A 6450-nucleotide genomic window follows, 5' to 3' on the forward strand; every position below is an offset into this window, starting at 1 on the left:
GTAGGAAGATGTTGTTTTAAAAGAGACAGTTACTGTCTGGGCAATAGCCTGCTGACTGCTCAGTTTCAAATCAGTTCAATAAATATCTTTTGAGCGCTTAGTGCACACCATGTTCTTTGTTAGCACCAGAATACGGAGATAAATAACAGGACTGCTGATCAGTTTACAGTCTAATGCATACAGAAAAGAGGAAGGAGATTAATCACAACAAAATTCAGAACCCAGTGTCTAACCACCAAATTCAAGAGTTGCAAAGCTCTTTCCCACTTGCTTATGGCACTTACAACTGTCAGCCTATGGGACTCAAGAAGTTTGTGGACAAAGTTTATTCCTTTGTTGACTGAAAAAACAAAAAATACCATCTAAAGGTTGTGAAATATGATTTAGTCATAGGACTTACTGAGGACTTAAGCCTAGGAGACAGCCTCTCAGACAGTGTTAAGGGACTTTTCCAAAGAGATGAGGGAAGAGCCAGGATACATAGGAGTTTTTGCAAAAAGACCCAAAAAACCCCCAAACCAAAAAATCCAGGTAATCAGAATATCAAAAGATACTATTAATTAAAGAAAACCAGATATTTCAAGTTAATGAATTTGGTGCTTGCCACGTATGGGACGGTGACTGAGCCATGTAAAAGACACTTGCTCCTTGGAAGGAAAGCTGCGACAAACCTAGACAGCATATTAAAAAGCAGAGACATTACTTTGCCAACAGAGGTCCATATAGTCGAGGTTATGGCTTTTCCTGTAGCCATGTATGGATATGAGAGTTGGACCATGAAGAAGGCTGAGGACTAAAGAACTGATGCTTTCAAACTGTGGTGCTGGGAAAGACTTTTGTGAGTCCCTTGGACAGCAAGGAGATCAGTCAATCCTAAGGAAAATCAACCCTGAATATTTATTGGAAGGACTGATGCTGAAGCTGAAACTCCAATACTTTGACCACCTGATGCGAAGACCTGACTCATTGGAAAAGACCCTGATGCTGGGAAAGATTGAGGGCGGGAGGAGGAGGGGGTGACAGAGGATGAGGTGGTTGAACGGCATCATCGACACAATGGACGTGGGTCTGAGCAAACCCCAGGAGATGGTAAAGGACAGGGAAGCCTGGCGTGCTGCAGGCCTTGGGGTCACAAAGAGTCTGTGAGACTGAACTCAGAGACTGAACAACAGCAACAAAATGTATGGGAAGATGCAAGAGTCTGGCCTCACTGAATCATTCGCTCGACGGCACTTTAACTGTCTGGGGCCAGGATTCTGCTTTTCTCCATCCTGAATCCCCTCAGGGTGCACAGTCGGAAGTTGCTACAGTGGCTGGTGGCTTCATCGTTACAACGTCCTTTGTGTACTGGTTTGGCAGGGGACACTCCTCATCCACACCTTCTTATTGTGTGTTTTATAAATGCAGGGGGGGAAGTTCGGGGTTGGACTTAGCCCAGAGTCACTGCTATAAGCCATGGGAACCAACATCCTGGTTGGTTCCATTGTGTTCCTTAGTGGATGAGGAAACTAAGAACTGGGCCCAGTTTCTGGTGTCTATATTCACCTACCCATGTGCCCAGCCAGCAGTTTTATATTTTGTATACATTATGTATACAAATACATAATGTGAAACATTATGTATACATACATTATGTGTACATAATGTGAAACATTATTTGGGGATGAATGTTTAGCCTTATTTGCATTTTATGAAGGTAGATTAGCTTAAAGATATAAAACAATGGTGCAATTCAAGGAGTCGCAAAACTCGGACAGAAGTTAGTGATTGAATGACACTAACTATAAAACAAGGCACAGTCTCCCCACTGATGTGATTAATAAGATTAAGTAACATGTTAACTGGCCTTCCCTGGTGGCTCAGCAGTGAAGAATCCACCTGCCAGTGCCTCAATGTAAGTGACACAGGTTCAGTCCTGGGTTGGAAAGATCCCCTGGGGAAGGAAATGGCAACCCATTCCAGTATTCTTGCCTGGGAAATCCCATAGACAGAGGAGCCTGGCAGGATCGCAAAGAGTCAGACATGACTAAACAACATGTTAACACAGTACTTTGCAGTTAGAACCAGGAAACTAGTGTCCATGGTTTATTGGCTGAGGTGTGTGTGTGTGTGTGTGTGCGCGCGTGTGCACGTGTGTGTGTGTGTGTGTGTGTGTGTGTGCTCAGTCCCTCAGTCATGTCTGATTCTTTGCAATGCCATGGACTGTAGCCTGCCAAGCTCCTCTGTACATGGGATTTCCCAGGCAAGAATACTGGAATGAGTTGCCATCTCCTCCCCCAGGGGAATCTTTCCAAACCAGGGATCGAACCCGCATCCCCTCTGTCTCCTGCACTGGCAGATGGGCTCTTTATCACTAGCACCACTAGTCAAACCTTGTGGCTTTCCCTTTACGTTTGTAAGGCAAAAACATTTTTAAAAGGCAACAACAAACCAGCATCCAGAAATCTCAGGAGTCCTGTCTAAAGCAGGTGGGGAAAGAATTTTTAGGTCTCTCTTGGGCTGATCAGAGGTTAGTTCAAAATTATACTGTTTAATTCTGTCATAAGAGACAGTAGCCATTTGGTTGCAGACCTGGGAAGGTAGGTGTATTAAGAATGTGTGTGTGTGTTTCCTGGCAGTGTCTGTGAGTTAGATGTACAGTCATCCCAGTAGGTGATGCTAGATCAGGTTCTTCATTTAGGAAAAGAGTCCCTTCATAGATTCAGCTCTCTTCTAGATCTAAAAAATTCTGTGAGCCTCTCGTTCTATGTTGAGTTCCATAGTATGCTCAGCTTTTCTTTTTCTTTTTTCTGAGGTGGAGGAAGGGGGAGAAGGGAGTAAACTTAAAGGAAGTCTAACTCTCCACACCATTTATCATCAGGAAGTTTATCAAGATGAGAGAGATTAACACATATGAAACAGCTATAAACAATGGAAGACAGTCTGTGGTTAAATTGGCAATTATTTTAAATGCCTTAAGAATTCCAAAGGGCTGGGAATCTGTAGGACCTGGGAGTGACTAGGGAACATTCAAGGGAAGACATGGTCATGTAGAAATTTACCAGGGCAGAATTTGAGAGATGAAGATGTAGGCATTCCAAAGTAATAAATTCATGGTGCCTGAAAATATATGTCTACATTCACCATATATATATATATATATATATATATATATATATATATATATACATTTATTTGTGTGTTTGTCGCTTGTTTGTATATTTATACAAGGAAATGCAAGTTACCTATCGTTTGTAGCATTTGTCTCTTTCGCCCACTTTGGCTCAAGGCAGGAATGAAATGTGCTGTTGTGACTTCAAGTAACACACAGACCAAGTCCTAAAATACAATGAATGGGTCGAACCTGGTTAATTATCTTCAGGTGTTGAAATAGGACCAAGCTTCTTAAATCTAGGGGGAGATTCTGAGACCTTGGTGTGGGATGTTTCCAGTTGAGAATGTCTTTTGTTTTCACCACCTGTTCTAATGCATAACTTCTTCTCTGGCCCCCTAACCCAAGCCCTCACGGGGGTGCCAAGTGGGAAAGGCTTTCTGGCGCTCACAGACAGTGTCTCTCACCTGAAGTACCTGTTTGTTTTGAGCCTGTCCCCTTTCCTCGGAAAAAAAATCCACGTGGTTTCCAGACACAACTTTGACCTCTAGGAAACTGTACGAGTCTGTGTGTTTTAAGTTGCTCTGGTCGTGTCTGACTCTTTGCAACCCCATGGACTGTAGCCCGCCAGGCTCCTTTGTCCACAGGGATTCTCCAGGCAAGAATACTGGAGTGGGTTGCCATGCCATCCTCCAGGGAATCTTCTGGACCCAGGGCTGGAACTCGCATTTCTTAGGTCTCGCACATTGACAGGCGGGTTCTTTACCACTAGCGCCACGTGGGAAGCCCAAGAAACTAGCAGTTATTAAAGTATGATGACGAAACAAGTAGTAATGGCACCATGTTTAAATGTGAAAGGGATAATATGAATCGTGTGTATGTGTGTGTTAGTTGCTCAGTCGTGTCTGACTCTTTGCGATCCCATGGACTGTAGCCCCCCAGGCTCCTCTGTCCATGGATATTTCCAGGCAAGAATACTGGAGTGGGCTGCCATTCCCTTCTCCAGGGGATCTTCCCTACTCAGGGACTGAACCGGGTCTCCCACATTGCAGGTAGGTTCTTTACCATCTGAGCCACTAGGGAAGCCCCCAGTATTGCTAATAACAAAGGCTTATAGTGTGCTGTGTTCCAAGTGCTGTGCTCTAAGATTTGTCCCTCTCTTAGCTCATTGCCTCTTCATAATAATCCTATAAGGTGTAGGTTATTGTTATTATTTGCATCTTACAGATGGGAAAATCAAAGCATGGAGAGGCTAAGAAGCTTGCAGCTGACCCAAATTGCGGACCTGGAATTTGAATCCAGGCAGTGTAACTAGAAGTCCATATTCAGCATCATTCTAGCAAAAGAAAGCCATTGAACATAGAATATTCCTGACTTCTGTTAACTCCAGTGGAGTCCTTCCGTCTTTAATTATGTTGTCTGTAGTCAAAGAAAAGGCCGCTGACCCTGTCACTGGGGCAGGGCTGGCGGTGATTTTCTCTCTGTGGTGGCAGCTCTGTGTTTCTTGTGCTCTCATGTGGCCCAGCTAAGGCCAAGGGCATCATCTAGGACCTGCGGATACCACGCAGATGCTGTGGTCCTAAAATCTTCTCTCTATCCACAGCCAGACAAAACCTTTCCCAACCCTGAAGTATCAGCATTAAACTCATGCCCACAGGACGTGTTTTTAATTTTAACAAATGTCACCTGTAATTAACCATCACTCTTAACATCATGGCATTTTCTCATCTAGTTTATTGTCTATGAATTTCCCCAGTTGTTCTCTTATTATTGAAACTTTAACATATAAGCAGTTTACTGCTGTTTTGTTTAATACATCACATGCATTTTCTCCTTGTATTATAAATCATTCATAAATATAATTACATTTTTGACACATGAAAGAATTACATAGCCATGGCAAATGTTTCAAACGTGAAACATTTTGAAAGATGAAAGACATGTCAATGCATGCAGCAGCATATATGTGATGAATCATTTTTACTGATATAAATAGATCATGTGATACACACTATTCTATGCCTTGCTTTCCTCTCTGTCTCACACACACACACAACACACTTCCCCCCAAACGCAGAGAAATATACCAGTTTGGAACTAACATTTTCTTTCCATTTTCATCTCATTTCTTTTTAGTGATGTTTTTCGATATGAGTAAAACATGCTTACTGTAACAAAGGAAATGGTGCAAAGACATATAAAATAAAATAAAATAAAAGCAAACTATCTCCTTTGGTCCTGTCTCCAGTCCCATCTCTCCCCATGCTCCCAGCTCTCATGCTAACACCTGCTACCTACTGCCCACGCTCATTCAAACAGATGCAAATGCATATTTACATATAAGATAGATTCCTTTTTGGTTTGTTGTTACTCAGATATAATTAAAGTAAATGTATCAGTCTGTAATCAGTCTCTTGGTGTCCACCCCCTGACAATATATTAAGAACGTTCCTAACAATTCAAGAGATGAGGCTCGATTATATTTTTCTTTCCTAACTCTTCTTTCTCTTGTTATGCATGTGTGTGTTTATATATACAGGTGTATTTTTTTCTTTGTCTCCCACAATTCTTATTTGCTATTCAGCTTTGCAAGCCCCTCAGGTCTGCTGATGTTCCAGGAGGTTCCTAAGCTCCCAGTCCTACCAGTCAAGGGAAAAGGTCATCACTCAACTGAATGTACTTGAGAGATGCAATTGAAATGAATCCCTGATCTTTCAGAGAAAAGAGAACGAGGGTCTCATGGTCCAGCAGCTTCTGCAGACAGAAAGCCATCGAGCACTTATCAGGTAAATAACTGGATCCAGTTCTCCTTTCCTGAGCCTTTAAACTCACTGTCATAGAGGGAGAATGTTGTGATTTCAAGATGGCCAGTTAACATAAGTCCTTTGTTCATCTGAGTTTTGAATCCATCAAGAGATCAAAAACAAGGGCCAAATGAAAATATCATTTTAGTGATAAGCCAGACCCAGCCAGTTTAGAACTAGAACCACAGTGAGGCTGAGTCAATTTGCTCGGCCCTCCTCGGGCACGTGTGAAGAGTCAGAGCTGATGGCATCAGGCCTGTGGCTGCCGAGAAGGCAGCCTTGGGGGACAGCACTCCAAGTAGAGCTCCTCCAAGACAGGAGCTGGGTTGGGCTTCCCTTTCTCCCACCTGACCACTTAGATGGACCAGGCTTTGTCCTTAGATGAGAAGAGAGAGAGGTGGGGAGATGCCTAGACAGTTCCTCCCTCTTAATTCTGAAAGGGAGGAGGTTTGACTTTAAGGGCTGAGAAAGGGAGATTGCTGTGGAGAGGGTTGCTCCTGCTGATCATTCATTGAAGAGTGAGTCATGACTCAGGAGGCAGGTTTATACTTCAAT

This window comes from Bos indicus x Bos taurus, chromosome 27, assembly GCF_003369695.1.
Source record: "Bos indicus x Bos taurus breed Angus x Brahman F1 hybrid chromosome 27, Bos_hybrid_MaternalHap_v2.0, whole genome shotgun sequence".
In the NCBI taxonomy this organism is placed as follows: Eukaryota; Metazoa; Chordata; class Mammalia; order Artiodactyla; family Bovidae; genus Bos; species Bos indicus x Bos taurus.